Genomic DNA, 18,188 nt, shown 5'->3' with positions numbered 1-18,188 from the left:
CCTCGGTCTGGCTCTGATGCCATGGGGCCAGGACCGGCTGGTAACCTAACACACACTCAAAAGGGGACAAGTTAGTTGAGGAGTGGCGTAGGGAGTTCTGAGCTAGTTCAGCCCAGGGAACATACCTTGCCCACTCACCAGGCCGGTCCCGGCAATAGGACCGCAGAAACCTGCCCACATCCTGGTTTACGCGCTCCACCTGCCCATTACTCTCGGGGTGAAAACCTGAGGTTAAGCTGACCGAGACCCCCAGTCTCTCCATAAACGCCCTCCACACTCTGGACGTGAATTGGGGACCCTGATCAGAAACGATGTTCTCAGGCACCCCGTAGTGCCGGAAGACATGGGTAAACAAGGCCTCCGCAGTCTGCAGGGCCGTAGGGAGACCGGGCAACGGGATGAGACGACAGGACTTAGGCGACAGGATCCACAACCACCAGGATCGTAGTACTTCCCTGGGACGGGGGAAGGTCGGTAAGAAAGTCCACCAATAAGTGTGTCCACGGCCGTTGTGGAACGGGGAGGGGTTGTAATTTCCCTCTAGGCAGGTGCCGAGGAGCCTTGCTCTGAGCACACACTGAGCAGGAGGAGACATAAAATCTCACGTCTTTAGCCAGCGTGGGCCACCAGTATCTCCCTCTCAGACTCCGCACTGTCCTCTCGATGCCAGGATGACCCGAGGAGGGAAGAGTATGAGCCCACCGGATCAGCTTGTCCCGAACCCCCCTCGGCACGTACTGAGTCCCCACTGGACAGTTAGGGGGGGCCGGCTCTGACCGTGAGGCCCTCTCTATCTCCGCGTCCACCTCCCATACCACCGGTGCCACGAGACATGCCGGTGAAATGATGGGAGTTGGCTCAACGGACCGCTCTTCGGTATCATAGAGGCGGGACAGCGCGTCGGCTTTGGTGTTTTGGGAGCCAGGCCGGTATGAGAGGGTAAACCGGAACCTGGTAAAAAACATTGCCCATCTAGCCTGACGTGGATTCAGTCTCTTCGCTGCCCGGATATACTCGAGATTACGATGGTCAGTCCAGATGAGAAAAGGGTGTTTAGCCCCCTCAAGCCAATGTCTCCACACCTTCAGAGCCTTGACTACAGCTAACAACTCCTGGTCCCCCACATCATAGTTTCGCTCCGCTGGGATGAGCTTGCTCAAAAGAAAGCACAGGGATGGAGCTTGGATGGCACGCCCGAGCGTTGGGACAGCACGGCTCCAACCCCAGCCTCGGACGCATCCACCTCCACTATGAACGCTAAAGAGGGGTCCGGATGCGCCAACACGGGCGCATTGGTGAACAGCTCCTTCAAACGACTGAAGGCTCTGCCCGCCTCTGCTGACCAGCGCAAGCGCACCGGTCCTCCCTTCAGCAGTGAGGTGATGGGAGCAGCCACCTGACCAAAACCCCGGATAAACCTCCGGTAGTAATTGGCAAACCCTAAAAACCGCTGCACTTCTTTCACCGTGGTCGGAGTCGGCCAATTACGCACGGCTGTAACACGGTCATCCTCCATCACCACCCCGGAGGTGGAAATACGATAACCCAGGAAGGAAACGGACTGTTTGAAAAACTCACATTTCTCCGCCTTGCAATACAGGTCATGCTCCAGCAGTCGCCCAAGTACCTTACGCACCAGAGACACATGCGCCGCGCGTGTGGCAGAATAGATCAAGATGTCATCGATGTACACTACCACACCCTGCCCGAGCAGGTCTCGGAGAATCTCATCTACGAAGGATTGGAAGACGGCTGGAGCATTCTTCAACCCGTATGGCATGACGCGGTACTCATAATGACCAGATGTAGTACTAAATGCGGTTTTCCACTCATCTCCTCCCCGGATACGCACCAGATTATACGCGCTCCAGTTTTGTGAAGAAGCGCGCCCCGTGAAATGATTCCACCGCCGTAGCGATGAGAGGTAGTGGGTAACTAAACCCCACTGTGATGGAATTTAGACCTCTATAATCAATGCACGGACGCAGACCTCCATCCTTCTTCACAAAAAAAGAAGCTAGAGGAGACGGGTGATGCGGAGGGCTGAATGTACCCCTGTCCCAGCGATTCAGCAACATATGTCTCCATAGCTACTGTCTCCTCCTGGGACAATGGATACACGTGACTCCTAGGAAGTGCAGCGTTCTCCAGAAGGTTTATCGCGCAGTCCTCTCGACGATGAGGTGGTAATTCGGTCGCCTTCCTTTTACTGAAGGCGATAGCCAAATCGGCATATTCAGAGGGAATGCGCACGGTGGAAACTTGGTCTGGACTCTCCACCGTAGTCGCACCAACGGCAACTCCTATACACCTACCTGAACACTCCTCTGACCACCCCTTAAGAGCCCCCTGTCGCCAGGAAATCACCGGGTTGTGTTGAGCTAACCAGGGAACCCCCAACACCACTGGAAACGCAGGTGAATCTATAAGGAACAGACTAATCTGCTCCTTATGATCCCCCTGCGTTACCATGTCCAGCGGCACCGTAGCCTCCCTAATTACTCCTGACCCTAATGGTCGGCTATCTAAGGAGTGCACGGGGAAAGGTAGGTCTAACGACACCAGGGGAATCCCTAGCCTTAACGCAAGCCCACGATCCATGAAATTCCCAGCTGCGCCTGAATCGACTAGCGCCTTATGCTGTAGAGAGGGAAAAAACCCAGGGAAAGAAGTCAACACATACACATGACCGACAGGAAGCTCTGGGTGAGTCTGGTGCTTACTCACCTGGGGGTGATCGAGCAGTGCTCCGCCTGCCCTCCCGACTCCCAGACGAGTTCCTCCAGCACCGATCGGACGTGTGCCCTCGTCGACCACAACTGGTGCAGGAGGACACTCCTCCTCCGGTCCCCCTCGAAGCCGCCCCTCCTAATTCCATAGGGATAGGGGCAGGAGGGCTGGGAAGTGGAAACGACAGGGCCTGATCCGAACGCCTGCAGGCAGCCAGCAGGTTGTCGAGATGGATAGCCAAGTCAATGAGTTCATCCAGTGTGAATGTGGTGTCCCGACATGCCAGCTCCCTGCGGACGTCCTCCCTGAGACTGCATCTGAAATGATCGATCAAGGCCCTGTCGTTCCATCCTGCTCCTGCGGCCAAGGTCCTGAACTCCAGAGCAAAGTCCTGTACGCTCCTCATCTCCTGACGCAGGTGGAACAGCCGTTCACCCGCCGCCCGACCCTCTGGTGGATGGTCAAAAACAGCTCAGAATCGGCGGGTGAACTCTGGGTAATTATCCCTCGCCGAGTCCGGACCATTCCACACTGCGTTGGCCCACTCGAGGGCTCGCCCAGTCAAGCAGGAGACGAGGGCGCTCACGCTCTCCTCTCCGGAGGGAGCAGGACGCACGGTAGCCAGGTATAGTTCCAGTTGAAGGAGGAAACCCTGGCACCCAGCCACCGTTCCGTCATACTCCCGTGGGAGTGTCAGCCGAAGAGCCCCGGAGCCAGATGTGGTCGCAGGAACAGGAGGTGCTGTAGAAGGGGGTGCTAGAGATGAGTTGGGGAGGCCACTCCTCTCCCATCAATCCATCCTCTCCATCATTTGGTCCATGGCAGAACCAATCCGGTGAAGCACGCTGGTGTGATGGAGGACCCTCTCTTCCATCGATGGGAGAGGAGAGGCGGCTGCTCCTGCTGATTCCATGTTCGGGTGCGGGATTCTGTCACGTTTTATCAAGGTGGGTGGAATCAGGCGCAGAGAGCAGGTTTCAGATATTTGACAGTTTATTCTCCGGCGCACGAAAAACACGGTCAACCCAACACACAGGGTGAATAATCCAAACCAGGATCAAAAATAGACCGGAGAATAAAACACAAGCACTACACCAAATGACATGAATACAAAAACAATCCCGCACAAAACAAGGGCGGGACAACCTACTACATATAAGGACGCTAATTAAACTAAAATACACACAGGTGAAACTAATAAGACAAAACCAATAGACAAACGAAAAAGGGATCGGTAGTGGCTAGTAGGACTGTGACGACGACCACCGAGCACCGCCCGAACAGGCAGGAGAGCCAACTTCGGCGGAAGTCGTGACACTTAAATTTAAACAAAATACTATAGTAAGTGCCTATTAAAATAAATATTCACCCATTTTGAATGTTATATTGTTTGTGTGCATCTCTGAGCAATGTTCTATCGGTTCCCTGGGTCAATTCATGTTTTCATGTATATCTGAGAAATTGCCGTTCAAGCAGACAGAAATTTGGCAGGTATGAGGTTGCATTGAGATAAAGCCGCTCTCACTACACTGTAAGTATTTTTTAACAGGGTGGATCAGCTTTAATATAGCGGATAGATTGTAGCTTCCATCAATGTAATTGTCTGCATAATTTCCAATCTCCCATATATTTCTGGGGTATACATACATACATACATACACATATCCACATCTGTAACCCGATTCAGGAAACTAGGCGTATGTTGCAAGTTACAACTTCACAGGAGAACCGTTTCATGTGCCTTAATAAGAAACTTGTATGCCATGTGTAAATACAACAAAAATTGTTAAACTACGAGCCTAGTTTGTTTATCCACAGAAAAAGACAGCAACCGTCCCGCTAGCCATGATTGGCTGAGATAATGAGTGGGCTGGACATGCCAAGAGATGAGTTTGGTCATCTGCGGTGTAGCAGCTTGTGTCTATAAAAATTAACTGCTCGTTATGAGTAGATAATCCTTTCTACTGCAGTTTTTACGAAATATATAACATTAGCCATGGAGAGCTGAAAATATGTTGCTACTGCTCTCAATAACATTGCTGCCCTGAATTTATCAGGCACAATCGACAAAGGTCAGTGGGAAAAAATTGTGATGGGCTACTTTCTGGAGGACGTTCATGCCATTCTGACTCTGAAAATTTAATAAAAGGGGTTGCAGTCTGCCATGAAGCTTTCATCCATGTATTCGGGTAAGAATCTAGCTACAGTTTCAGATATTATACGTTTTTAATTTTGTCAGAAAGTTGTTTTCATTGCAAGTTTAACCTCTCTGCGCACTGAACCCGTTAGCGTATTAAACATTCATGAAAATACAAGTGTCTCACATGTTTCGAAAGCCTAGAATCTTGCTTAAACCAACTGCGTTGTCAGTTTTAAAAAAGGATTTACTGCGAAAGAATACGATGCGATTATCTGAGGATAGAGCCCCATAAAAAACAACTATTTCAATCAGCACAGACGTAACAAAATCACAAACTGCAATAAAAGAAATGGTTTACCTTTGACGATCTTCCTCTGTTTGCAATCCCAATGCTCATTGTTACACAATGAATGGTCTTTTGTTTGATAAAATCAATTTTTATAGCCTTACACGAAACATTTTGTGAACCACTTGTGTCGTGAATTCGACACATTCGATGTAAATACACACACTAAACGTGACTTTTCCAGTCATGTTTGGTTTCATTGTAATCAACTTGTTTGTTTGTAACACAACCAAATGTGATGGGTCATTTCGCGGGACGTATTGACTGAAAGAAACCGATTTGAAGACAACAAGTAATGATATCATTGTGCGGCAGGGTAGCCTAGTGGTTAGAGCGTTGGACTAGTAACCGAAAGGTTGCAAGTTCGAATCCCTGAGCTGACAAGGTACAAATCTGTCATTCTGCCCCTGAACAGGCAGTTAACCTACTGTTCCTAGGCCGTCATTGAAAATAAGAATTTGTTCTTAACTGACTTGCCTAGTATAATTTAAAAAAATATTGTGCACCAATGATATGACCGCTGTTTTGTTGATTGACTGTATTTTAACCCAATGACCACTGATCGTCTTGAAATCTAGCTGGGTAGATAAACGGCAATATGTAATGTTTGTGTTGGAAGACCAACCCATGTAGTAAACTCCGGCGTAAAGAGGGTAATTTGCCATTGAAGTTTCATACAGGAAGGAGCAACGCATGTTACGCACAGCGTTGTTTTGGTAAAGCGCATTTTCAGCTGTTTATATATCAATCATTGTAACGCACCTCGTCCTTCTCTTCTGAGGAGGAGAAGCGAGAAGGATCGGAGGTCCAAAACGCAGCGTGGTAAGTGTCCATAATGCTTATTTTAAAACATAAACTGAACACTACAAAACAAGAAACGTGAAATGAACGAAACAGTCCCGTGTGGCGACAAACACTGACACGGAAGACAAACACCCACAACCTAAAACTGAAACCCAGGCTACCTAGTATGATTCTCAATCAGGGACAACAATTGACAGCTGCCTCTGATTGAGAACCATACTAGGCCAAACTCAAAAACCAACATAGAAAAACAAACAGACTGCACACCCAACTCACACCCTGACAATACTAAAACAAAGATCAAATAACAGAACTATGGTCAGAACGTGACAATCAGTATGGCAACTAAGTCAGGGAAAGCTAAATCTAAGTCTAGATATACAGATGTACACACAATTTTAGAAGAAATTTATCGGGAAAGTGAGACAGAGATTGTTGGAGGATGATTCATTTAGCAATTCCCAAATGGAGGAATATTTTTTGAACGGAGAGGACATCGTTTTGGACTGGTAAGTTCTTCTCATGCTAATGCCGTTGTTTGAAATTAATAATATAAAATATTATTTGTGATTTTTTTAATTTTTAGTAGCAATATATAAAAATGTAATGTAATGAAATGTGAGATGCGTGTGTCTGCCGCCCCACCCCCACATAAAATAGCCTATTTGAGTCTGTTGAGGGGAGGGCAGGCCCACAACAATGACCAAAGTGAAATGGAGACAGTAGATACAGCTGGTCTGTTGTAATATAATAGAGACAGTAGATCTAGCTGGTCTGTCATAATATAAATGAGACAGTCGATCTAGCAGGTCTATAATAATATATTCAACCTTATGTTCCCTGTACTCTATATATATCTGTTTATTATACCTGTTGATACAGGGCTCATATGTGAAACTATTCTAACTGAACATTTTACAGTGACACTGACTCCAAATGGGAGCCCCCAGTGCCAAGGTGTCCATCCCCCACTGAAGCTGGTTCATCCAGCTCCTGACACAAGTGGTGTTCATCTGCCCAAATTTATGTCTGCAGGCATGGATGTGCCTCAGGGCCAAAAGGGCACAGCATGGAGGCGTTGCTGTGTTCTTTGCAAAATGAAGTCCCCCATCACCTGCACCACATGCTTGGTGACCCTCTGCTTTACAGCAGAAAGAGACTGCTATAACACCTGGCATCAGCAGCACAATATTGTGTAGAGGACTGAGGGTCTTCCAAATATTGAAATGTTTCATGTTTTTTCTCAATTCTTTGGGTGGGGGTGTGATGGAATACCATTTTGGTAATTTGTACAGTATATAGTTATTCCATTCAAAATGTATAACTTCACCAATTTGGCCACTTGGGTACATTTGGGCTACTTGTGTGGGACACCTGGGTGACTTCATGATAAATGTCATGTAGCACACTCATTTTGGAAGTTATCATTCTGAAACTTTGCACAAGTACTGTTGCCCTCCTATGTTTTTCACTGAAATTGTCCCCATCATCCTTTCTGAATGTTTGTTTTGTCCTGTTCATTTTAAAGATGATGATACAACAATAAAATAAAAAAAACGTATGCTAAACCAGATCTATTGTGTTATATTCTCCTACATTCAATTCACATTTACACAAACATCAGAGTGTTTTCTTTCAAATGAAATCAAGAATATGCGTATCCTTGGTTCTGAGCCTGAGCTACAGGCAGTTAGATTTGGGTATGTCCTCAGGTGGAAATTGAAAAAAGTAGGGGGGTAGCTGTAAGAGGTTACGCTTTCTGTTAGCTAGCCAGCTGGAATTCGATGGCTGGCTTGCTAGCTAAAATTAACGTACATGTATGAAGTGTGTGTAACGTTAGTGATATTTTCTCAGAATGCCATTTCGCATTGCTAGTTATAGCATAATGTTAACAAGCTAACATTGAACCTATATTCTTAACTTTAGCTAGCTATGGCAATTGGTTTGTATTGCTAGTTAAAGCTTGCTGTTAGCTTGCCAGCTAAAGTTCAATGGCTGACTTGCTAGCAATGACAATCGGTTTCTATTGCTAGTAACGTTACACTATGGATTGGGATTTTAGCTCATTTTTTTAGCTAGCTAGCTAACGTTAACGTCACATCTATCACAGACCCCAAGTTAAAGTAGAAATGCAGAGCTACAAAATGATATATCATACACAGCATTGTTGAGGAACAATGGGAAAGTAATTCTACTTTGAAAGTTGATAAACTTGTAAACTCCCTTTTGAGATAAGGGCCTTTGAATGTTTTGGTACCTACTGGAGACAGGGTTCCCACAGCTCCTTAAACATCAAACTCAAGGACTTTTCAGGCCCAATTCCCTCAAATTCAAGGACCCAACATGGTATAGTTTGAGACACGGATCAAGGTTAATAATTACTGTTACGACACTGAGAATTTTTATAATGAGAGAAGCTTGAATGTGTGAACACTTCTCAATTGTACTGTGTTACAGTGATGGCAGACTACGTGGTCTCTTGCCTTCTCTAACACAGCACAGCAAAACAACATATTGTGTAAATTGAGCGATAGAGACAGAGACTTGAAGAGCTAAGTGATTCTTTGTTTGTTTCATTAGCACCAGCTTAACAACACAAAACATGTCGCAGAGCAAAAACATGGCCTTTTTTCATGAACATGATCATGACCAAAATAGAAGATAAATAAACAAAAACACATGACCATAAATTTAATGTTTTGCAACAATAAAAGATTAGATGAAAATGAATTAGATCAAAATAAATTAAACATTTCCACAACCAACGTGTTCTGGGGTTGTTGGCTTTTTGATTAATTTACTTCCTCTTTTTTATCACTTACTCATTGAATAGTGTTTTGCCCTTTCTCAAACTGTTAAAACAGTGGCCAACCCTTTTTTTTGCTGCTATGCCCCTTCATTTGCTCATTCACTTTTTTGTTGAGTAGTGTTGCTATTTCAACTATTTGTGCTCTTTTAATCTTTAGCACCCTTTCTCAGGCTATTGGACTTGGCAATAAGACTGAGGTTTCCTGTGCTCTCCGCTTTGAGTGCAAATTTGTCTGCTGAGGTCTCGAGAGCATTTATGTCATCTGTCAGTCTTCTTGTCTTCCCTTTCAGTTAATCTATTTCATCTATAAGGTATTTTGTCTATGTTTTTTTGCTCATCCATTCTTCTCTGTCTCTGTTCTTCTTGATGTGTCACATACCTCTGCCTTGCAGCTGCCACTGACATCAGCAGCGGTCTTTCAATGCACACATGTATGCCACCCACAGCTCTTATGTGGTCAACTACATATCTCTGTGCTACATACGAATCTTCCTTCAAGTTCTCCACTTCAATCTGCCGATTGATGGAGAATCGACGCTCTACTAAGGCTTGTCCGTGTGACAGTAAGAGGAGTTGGCGGCAAAGTCTCCATAGATTTCTGAGCTCTTTGTCCTTTCACATGTACTCATGTAAAAATGTGTTCACGCTGTCCTGGACAGGATCAAAGTTGGCAAACTCTGAGTGTTGGGCCTGGACAATGTCATCAATAAAATGTGAGTATTGATGAATGATGTCATCGCAATCTTCTTCCTTCACCCAATGTATATTTACAAGGTAGGTCAGGGCTTTTTAAATGTTGCTGTACACAGCATTTTTTCATTTGTGCCTGCCATTTCCCTTGGATCCAAGAAAGAAAGATGCGAGACCAGAGATTACTTCAATGGAAATCTCAATACGTTTATTAACAGTTTTGAGCATGCAGCCCGTCTGGTGTTCAACCTTCCCAAGTTCTCTCACGTCACCCCGCTCCTCCGCTCTCTCCACTGGCTTCCAGTTGAAGCTCGCATCCGCTACAAGACCATGGTGCTTGCCTACGGAGCTGTGAGGGGAACGGCACCTCAGTACCTCCAGGCTCTGATCAGGCCCTACACCCAAACAAGGGCACTGCGTTCATCCACCTCTGGCCTGCTCGCCTCCCTACCACTGAGGAAGTACAGTTCCCGCGCAGCCCAGTCAAAACTGTTCGCTGCTCTGGCCCCCCAATGGTGGAACAAACTCCCTCACGACGCCAGGACAGCGGAGTCAAGCACCACCTTCCGGAGACACCTGAAACCCCACCTCTTTAAGGAATACCTAGGATAGGATAAAGTAATCCTTCTCACCCCCCTTAAAAGATTTAGATGCACTATTGTAAAGTGGCTGTTCCACTGGATGTCTTAAGGTGAACGCACCAATTTGTAAGTCGCTCTGGATAAGAGCGTCTGCTAAATGACTTAAATGTAAATGTATACACTTCTTGCAAGCGATTTTGAAGTCCATCGATGTTTTCTGTCCAATTTTCATTCCTGCGGCAACTCTGTCACAATTCTTCGAGTAACAAAGCCCAAGTCGGCCTGTGAGGAGTCAATGTGATTGGATGACTGGCTCACCTCGACATCAAGACATTTTTGAGGGGTCTTCGCTTCTTTCACGAGGGCTGGCTTAATGAATCTGCTCATCAAGCTCTTAAGCAGCTTGAACAAGTCTATAGAGAGAAATGGCACCATGGGCTTATCGGTCTGGTAGCGTGTGAGGAATGGTGTCACGTCTTTGCTCGTTGACAAGATTAAATTCAGTTTTGCTGTCTTGAGAGGGTCCTTAACAGCCTCTTGAATCACCTCAAATGACTTTGTGCATGTATTTGGACATCTCTTCTCTACAGCGTTCACATTTGTTGCCATATGGGGTAAAAACTCTAAAGCTCTTTCAAGCACCGGCGCATTTTCAACCCACCGTGTCTTGCAAAACTTAAATGGCAGTGGGGATCTGATGATCCAATGATGTTAAAGTAGTCCTCCCTGTCGGCTGGAGTATCCTTCAGAAGTTGGTACATAGCATGCAGTATACTATCAACTTTCCACTCTGTTTCTTCCACTCCCTTCTGAAATGCTCCATGTACTATATGGAGACCGCACCTGCCAATGTTTATAAGGTGTACATCAAAATCTAGGAGGGACTTCTCAACTTTTGAGTAAAATGACCAATTTACATTTGGTCCATCTATGGAGATTTGAACCATGTTTTTCTTTGGTAGATCTTCAGTGCTCTTCTCATAGACCGCTTTAAGGTCCAACACAGTCGCATGTCCCATAAAGTTATTTTCTGTTCAGGCTCTCATCAAAGAGAAGTACATAGTCCTCCTCCCCAGCAGACTGTTATTTAGACAACAAGTGCTTAAAATTAGGAGCCAAGCCACGTGTGTACACCGCTGGAATTGTTGTGCAGCATGCGAAGCTCTTGGCTATTGCACTGTCTGGGAACATCGATGAGAACAGCACACCCACAAGTAAAAAAAAAAAGATTGAAATCAAAGACTTAATTCTGTTTCTAGCCTGTGTGTGAACGTGTGTCTGTGTGTGTCACAGAGAGAATGTGAACTATGAAAACAAACATAACATGTTCCTAAAAATAATTTCATGTTACAGGTGACAGCTTATAAACCATGCCACTGAGACTCTATAATATTCAGACACCACCGTGTCTCAGCCCGCAATGTGTCCTCTTTGGGTACGCCAGTAATGATGTCTTGAGGAGATGGTGAATGTGGTAGCAGTTGTAGAAGATTGTCTAGGTGGTGATGTAGATGACGATGACTTTTCCAAATAGTTCAATAGAGTGTGAGCTGTAAGAAAATAAGTGTCCAAGTCTGATGAAGGACTAGCTAGCTGGCTAGCATTAGTCATTAAACGTTGTCACTAACAACTAGTTAACATCCTTTAACTAAATGTAAACTTTCAGCTAATGTTAGCGAACTGTCATTTATTTGAAATGTTCATTGTCCTTCTCTGCTTGCCGCAAGTTGGCTAACGTAACGTTAACAACTTAGCTAACGTTAGCTAGCTAGCACTATATTGACAGGTGTAATTCTGTGGGAAAACTGACTGAGACATCTAGATAACGTTAGCTAACAACAACATAGCAAATGTTAATTTAACTGAATAATACTGTAATGTTAAAGTTCATTTACCCAACCACGAAGAGACTGAATAATCTAGTTAACTAAGTATGGTTGTTGTATTCCTTTCTACATGTTACCAGGGGTAGGACCTACCTGCTTTTAACTTGTGCCGTCCTGTGTGATGCTCCAGCAGCATGGCTCGTCACAGCTGCTTCGCCCATGGCGTGAACTTTTATTGATTTGCTGCAGGCTCTGCATCGGGCCATATGGATGTCCCATGGATCTTTAACAAGCCAGTCTTTGTAAGTGTCTTTGGTGAGCCCATGTCTATTTATGTCAATTTTCACAAACTTTCAAGGATTTCAAGGACCCGTGGGAACCCTATGGAGAGCCTTCCTTTGTCTACACCATCTTAAGCCAGACCCACCCATCTCTTTAAGGATTCACATGTGAGGTCATCAAATCAAATCAAATTTTATTGGTCACATACACATGTTAAGCAGATGTTAATGTGAGTATAGCGAAATGCTTGTGCTCCTAGTTCTGACCATGCAGTAATATCTAACTGTAGCGGTCCTATGTGTAGCTGGTGTAGGGAGTCAGGCGCAGGACAGCAGATATGAGTAATTAAAGTACTTTACTCAATCATTTTAAAATTACAACGCGACCATGACAGCCCACAAACACAGACCGAATTAAAATAAACAATCACTCACGAACACAACATGGGGAACAGAGGGTTAAATAATAAACAAGTAATTGGTTGAGTGAAGCCAGGTGTGATAAGACAAAGACAGAACAAATGGAAAATGAAAAGTGGATCAGCGGTGGCTAGAAAGATGGTGACGTCGACCGCCGAACGTCACCCGAACAAGGAGAGGGACTGACTTCGGCCGAAGTCGTGACACTAACAAGTCATCTAAAAATTTCACAACAACAAAGGAATGAATAAGAATATGTACATATAAATATATGGATGAGCGATGGCCGAACGGCATAGGCAAGATGCAGTAGATGGTGTAGAGTACAGTATGTACATATGAGATGAGTAATGTAGGGTATGTAAACATTATATAAAGTGGCATTGTTTAAAGTGACTAGTGTTACATTTATTACATCCCCTTATTAATTATTAAAGTGGCTAGATATTTGAATCAGTATGTTGGCAGCAGCCACTCAATGTTAGTGATGGCTGTTTAACAGTCTGATGGCCTTGAGATAGAAGCTGTTTATCAGTCTCTCGGTCCCAGCTTTGATGCACCTGTACTGACCTCACCTTCTGGATGATAGCAGGTGAACAGGCAGTGGCTCGGGTGGTTGTTGTCCTTGATTATCTTTTTTGGCTTCCTGTGACATCGGGTGGTGTAGGTGTCCTGGAGGGCAGGTAGTTTGCCCCCGGTGATGGGTTGTGCAGACCTCACTACCCTCTGGAGAGCCTTACGGTTGTGGGCGGAGGAGCAGTTGCCGTACCAGGCGGTGATACAGCCCGACAGGATTCTCTCAATTGTGCATTTGTAAAAGTTTGTGAGTTTTTGGTGACAAGCCAAAAAATACAATTTCTTCAGTCTCCTGAGGTTGAAGAGGCACTGTTGCACCTTCTTCACCACGCTGTCTGTGTGGGTGGACACCTAGGAACTTAAAACTTTCCACCTTCTCCACTACTGTCCCGTTGATGTGGATAGGGGGGTGCTCCCTCTGCTGTTTCCTGAAGTACACGATCATGTCCTTTGTTTTGTGACATTGAGTTTGAGGTTCTTTTCCTGACACCACACTCCGGGGGACCTCACCTCCTCCCTGTAGGCCGTCTGAGAATGCACCCTTGTGGGGCCCCAGTGTTGAGGATCAGCGAGGTGGAGATGTTGTTTCCTACACTCACCACCTGGGGGCGTCCCGTCAGAAAGTCCAGGACCCAGTTGCACAGGGCGGGGTCGAGACCCAGGGTCTCGAGCTTGGTTACGAGTTTGGAGGGTACTATGGTGTTAAATGCTAAGCTGTAATCGATGAACAGCATTCTTACATAGGTATTCCTCTTGTCCAGATGGGTTAGGGCAGTGTGATTGCGATTGCGTCGTCTGTGGACCAATTGGGGTGGTAAGCAAATTGGAGTAGGTCAGGGTGTCAGGTAGGGTGGAGGTGATATGATCCTTGACTAGTCTCTCAAAGCATTTCATGATGACGGAAGTGAGTGCTACGGGCGATAGTCGTTTAGCTCAGTTACCTTAGCTTTCTTGGAAACAGGAATAATGGTGGCCCTCTTGAATCACGTGGGAACAGCAGACTGGGATAGGGATTGATTGAATATGTCTGTAAACACACCAGCCAGCTGGTCTGCGCATGCTCTGAGGACGCGGCTGTGGATGCCGCCTGGGCCTGCAGCCTTGCGAGGGTTAAAATGTTTAAATGTTTTACTCACGTCGGCTGCAGTGAAGGAGAGTCCGCAGGTTTTGGTAGCGGGCCGTGTCAGTGGCACTGTATTGTCCTCAAAGCGAGCAAAGAAGTTGTTTAGTCTGTCTGGGAGCAAGACATCCTGATCCGCGATGGGGCTGGTTTTCTTTTTGTAATCCGTGATTGACTGTAGACCCTGCCACATACCTCTTGTGTCTGAGCCGTTGAATTGCGACTCTACTTTGTCTCTATACTGACGCTTAGCTTGTTTGATTGCCTTGCGGAGGGAATAGCTACACTGTTTGTATTCGGTCATGTTTCCGGTCACCTTGCCCTGGTTAAAAGCAGTGGTTCGCGCTTTCAGATTCGTGCGAATGCTGCCATCAATCCACGGTTTCTGCTGTGGGTACGACATCGCCGATGCACTTGCTAATAAACTCGCTCATCGAATCAGCGCATTCGTCAATGTTGTTGTTTGACGCAATGCGGAACATATCCCAATCCACGTGATCGAAGCAATCTTGAAGCGTGGAATCAGATTGGTCGGACCAGCATTGAACAGACCTGAGCGTGGGAGCTTCCAGTTTTAGTCTCTGTCTATAGGCTGGGAGCAACAAAATGGAGTCGTGGTTAGCTTTTCCAAAAGGAGGGCGGGGGAGGGCCTTATATGCGTCGTGGAAGTTAGAATAACAATGATCCAGGGGTTTACCAGCCCTGGTAGCACAATCGATATGCTGATAGAATTTAGGGAGTCTTGTTTTCAGATTAGCCTTGTTAAAATCCCCAGCTACAATGAATGCAGCCTCAGGATATGTGGTTTCCAGTTTACATAGAGTCAAATAAAGTTTGTTCAGGGCCGTCGATGTGTCTGCTTGGGGGGGAATATATGCGGCTGTGATTATGATCGAAGAGAATTCTCTTGGTAGATAATGCGGTCAACATTTGATTGTGAGGAATTCTAAGTCAGGTGAACAGAAGGACTTGAGTTCCTGTATGCTGTTATGATCACACCACGTCTTGTTAATCATAAGGCATCCGATAGCGTGTCTCGACTGAGCCATGTTTCCATGAAGCAAAGAATGTTACAGTCTCTTATATCTCTCTGGAATGCTACCCTTGCCCGGATTTCATCAACCTTGTTGTCAAGACACTGGACATTGGCGAGTAGTATGCTCGGGAGCGGTGCACGATGTGCCCGTCTCCGGAGCCTAACCAGAAGACCACTTCGTCTGCCCCTTTTACAGCGACATTGTTTTGGTTCGCCGGCTGGGATCCGATCCATTTTCCTGGGTGGTGGGCAAAACACAGGATCCGCTTCGGGAATGTCGTATTCCTGGTCGTAATGGTGGTGAGTTGACGTTGCTCTTGTATCCAGTAGTGCCTCCCGACTGTATGTAATAAAACCTCAAATTACCTGGGGTACCAATGTAAGAAATAACACGTAAAAAAAACAAAATACTGCATAGTTTCCTAGGAACGCGAAGCGAGGCGGCCATCTCTGTTGGCGCCGTAAGCTCATATTTGTAATAATGCAGGTAGTTTATGCAAAGGTTGTTACCTCTTACCAGTATTGCCATAACAAAAATTACATTTTGGGAAGCAATTATTATTTTAACAAATAACAATAATTGTGATTCATCCTATATTGTCCATAAGATCTTTACTCCCTAGCAACAGTTATTTGATGCATACACACACACAAACACTCATACACATTCAACCCCTTTCCCCCACAAACAACCATACACTCAGATGCTCAACAGTTGTTCCATCCCAGAGCCCAACTCTAGAAAGGCCTTGATTTACGAATGCATATACAGTTGCAGCTGTATGAGAAGACATACAAAAATGGGGAGATTTGATTAACCATTGTCACGTCTTAGGTGATGGAGGTCAGATATACCCCTTCCCCTGAAACACCCACACGCGGTCCTCCGTTGTGACATTATTCCCAAGCATCTCTGTGCATTCAGATCTTTGATGATTTTGTGTCACCAGGGCCACAATAATATGCGCCCTCTCTAAATGTCCGAGTGTGATCCCTCCCCATGGGTTACTGCAGCTAGTGTTGCCAGCACTGTCACTGCCTGGGTGGGGGCACCCCACCAGAATCCCCACCGGCTAGGTAGAAGGTCATCAGGGTTCTCATTAGCAGCTTTGAGAATTTCCTTGTATATTATGCCGTCCCATCAGGGGGCTTTGGCTTTGTAGGACCAACCCTGCCAGGCAGGTTCAGAATCTTGAGAGGGCGGTGCTACTTTAGTAGGTCTCTGACCACATTCATCTTTCTGATTTGGCTGCGTATAGGCTACTTATTGCAGGCCCATAAAACACATAGGTACTGCTTCTTCGTGTATGGGTCTATCAAAGGGGTGTATACATGCACACATACCCACATACTCTGCCTTTTAGTGTTTTATCTCTACCATGTTGATTGAGTACTTTTATGTTCCAGGTCCTTATATTTGAAGGTTTATTATTTCGCTAATCATCCTTTCTTCTAATTCTGTCTTATCGATTTATGAAATACTATAAATGGAAAGTCTAAAACTAATTATTTTCCACCATTCCCTATCTAGAAAGGTGTAGTTGTAGTTTATTTCTTGAACAATTGTTGTATTTTATTGCTTTTTAAAATGTTTTTATAATAATCCGTACCATGTCTAGTATTGTGTTTCCATTATTCAACTCCTCTATGGGAACTTTGTCATATTTAGAATATCCATGGAGTAGTCTTTGTGTCTCTGAACATTTGTTTATCAATATATAGTGTATCGACTACGAGAGCTACACGTTTCCCTTTCAATCTATTTTCCTTGAAGATTGGATACAGAACTTTGGAAGTTAATAGGAGTACGACTTTTTACCTCGTGAAAACGTCTATCATACATGTCAGATTTCAATATTGCCCGATGTCATACAAGGTAGGTTGTCTTCTCTCGAATGAGCCACTGATCATATTCCTACCTCGAGAAACGTGTAATTTAACAGAGGGTCTAACACATTTCTCCTATTTGTCTGCCCCACTTCAGTCCAGGGTGCATTGCATGGTGCCATTGCAAATGTCAGACTCCACTCTGTGAGGCACATCGATCTGCAGGTTGAACATGGTGAGATTGTAGACTCCAAAATTGATTGTGCAGTTTGTTTAGGAGATTTTATAGATAACTAGCTACTTCACATGCTAGCCAGACCATAGCGAGATAATTGCAATGTGGGTTTTGTAGTCAACTTGAGCTGCAACAAATTTCACATGTTGCTACCAACCTTATTATAACGACAAAATGAAGCATTTGTTCACCGAAAATATTGTTCTCACAGATTAGTGTTAGGTAAGAAGAGAAGGCAGAGAGGGGTCAAAAGCCTTTATTCATATAAAACAATCTGTTTTACGGAATTTTCCTTGTAGTCTATATTAAAGGGCACTTAATTTAATGTAACAGGCTTTTAAATGCAATATTCGTGCACAATTTCTACTTAAAATATCAGAGACGTAAAAGGCACTAATGGTAATTATTTTTACTCATACCAAAAAAGCATGGAACTATTTTGTCTTTGTTTGCACTGTATGCTTTACTCGATGTTGCACAGATATTGCAGTCACCAAAAATGATAATGATATTTATGCATTGCACTCTGTACATTTCATCTGATTAATATGTGTATGTTATTCAAATACTGATAAATATAAAATATATTCCATATATATGCAATGTGCTCTCACTCCACATGATGGCGCCAGGTACTAACAAAGATTTTTGACATCATATTCTCAAGGTTCTTCTACTGAAGGATTACTAATTCAAAAGGTGAGATACAATATTTTCGTGTTACCACTGGCAATTATGATTACTTATATCAAAACTAAGAGCACAAC

The sequence above is a fragment of the Oncorhynchus nerka genome, linkage group LG3 (genome assembly GCF_034236695.1).
Source record: "Oncorhynchus nerka isolate Pitt River linkage group LG3, Oner_Uvic_2.0, whole genome shotgun sequence".
Lineage (NCBI taxonomy): Eukaryota > Metazoa > Chordata > Actinopteri > Salmoniformes > Salmonidae > Oncorhynchus > Oncorhynchus nerka.
This window is presented reverse-complemented; position numbering follows the sequence as displayed.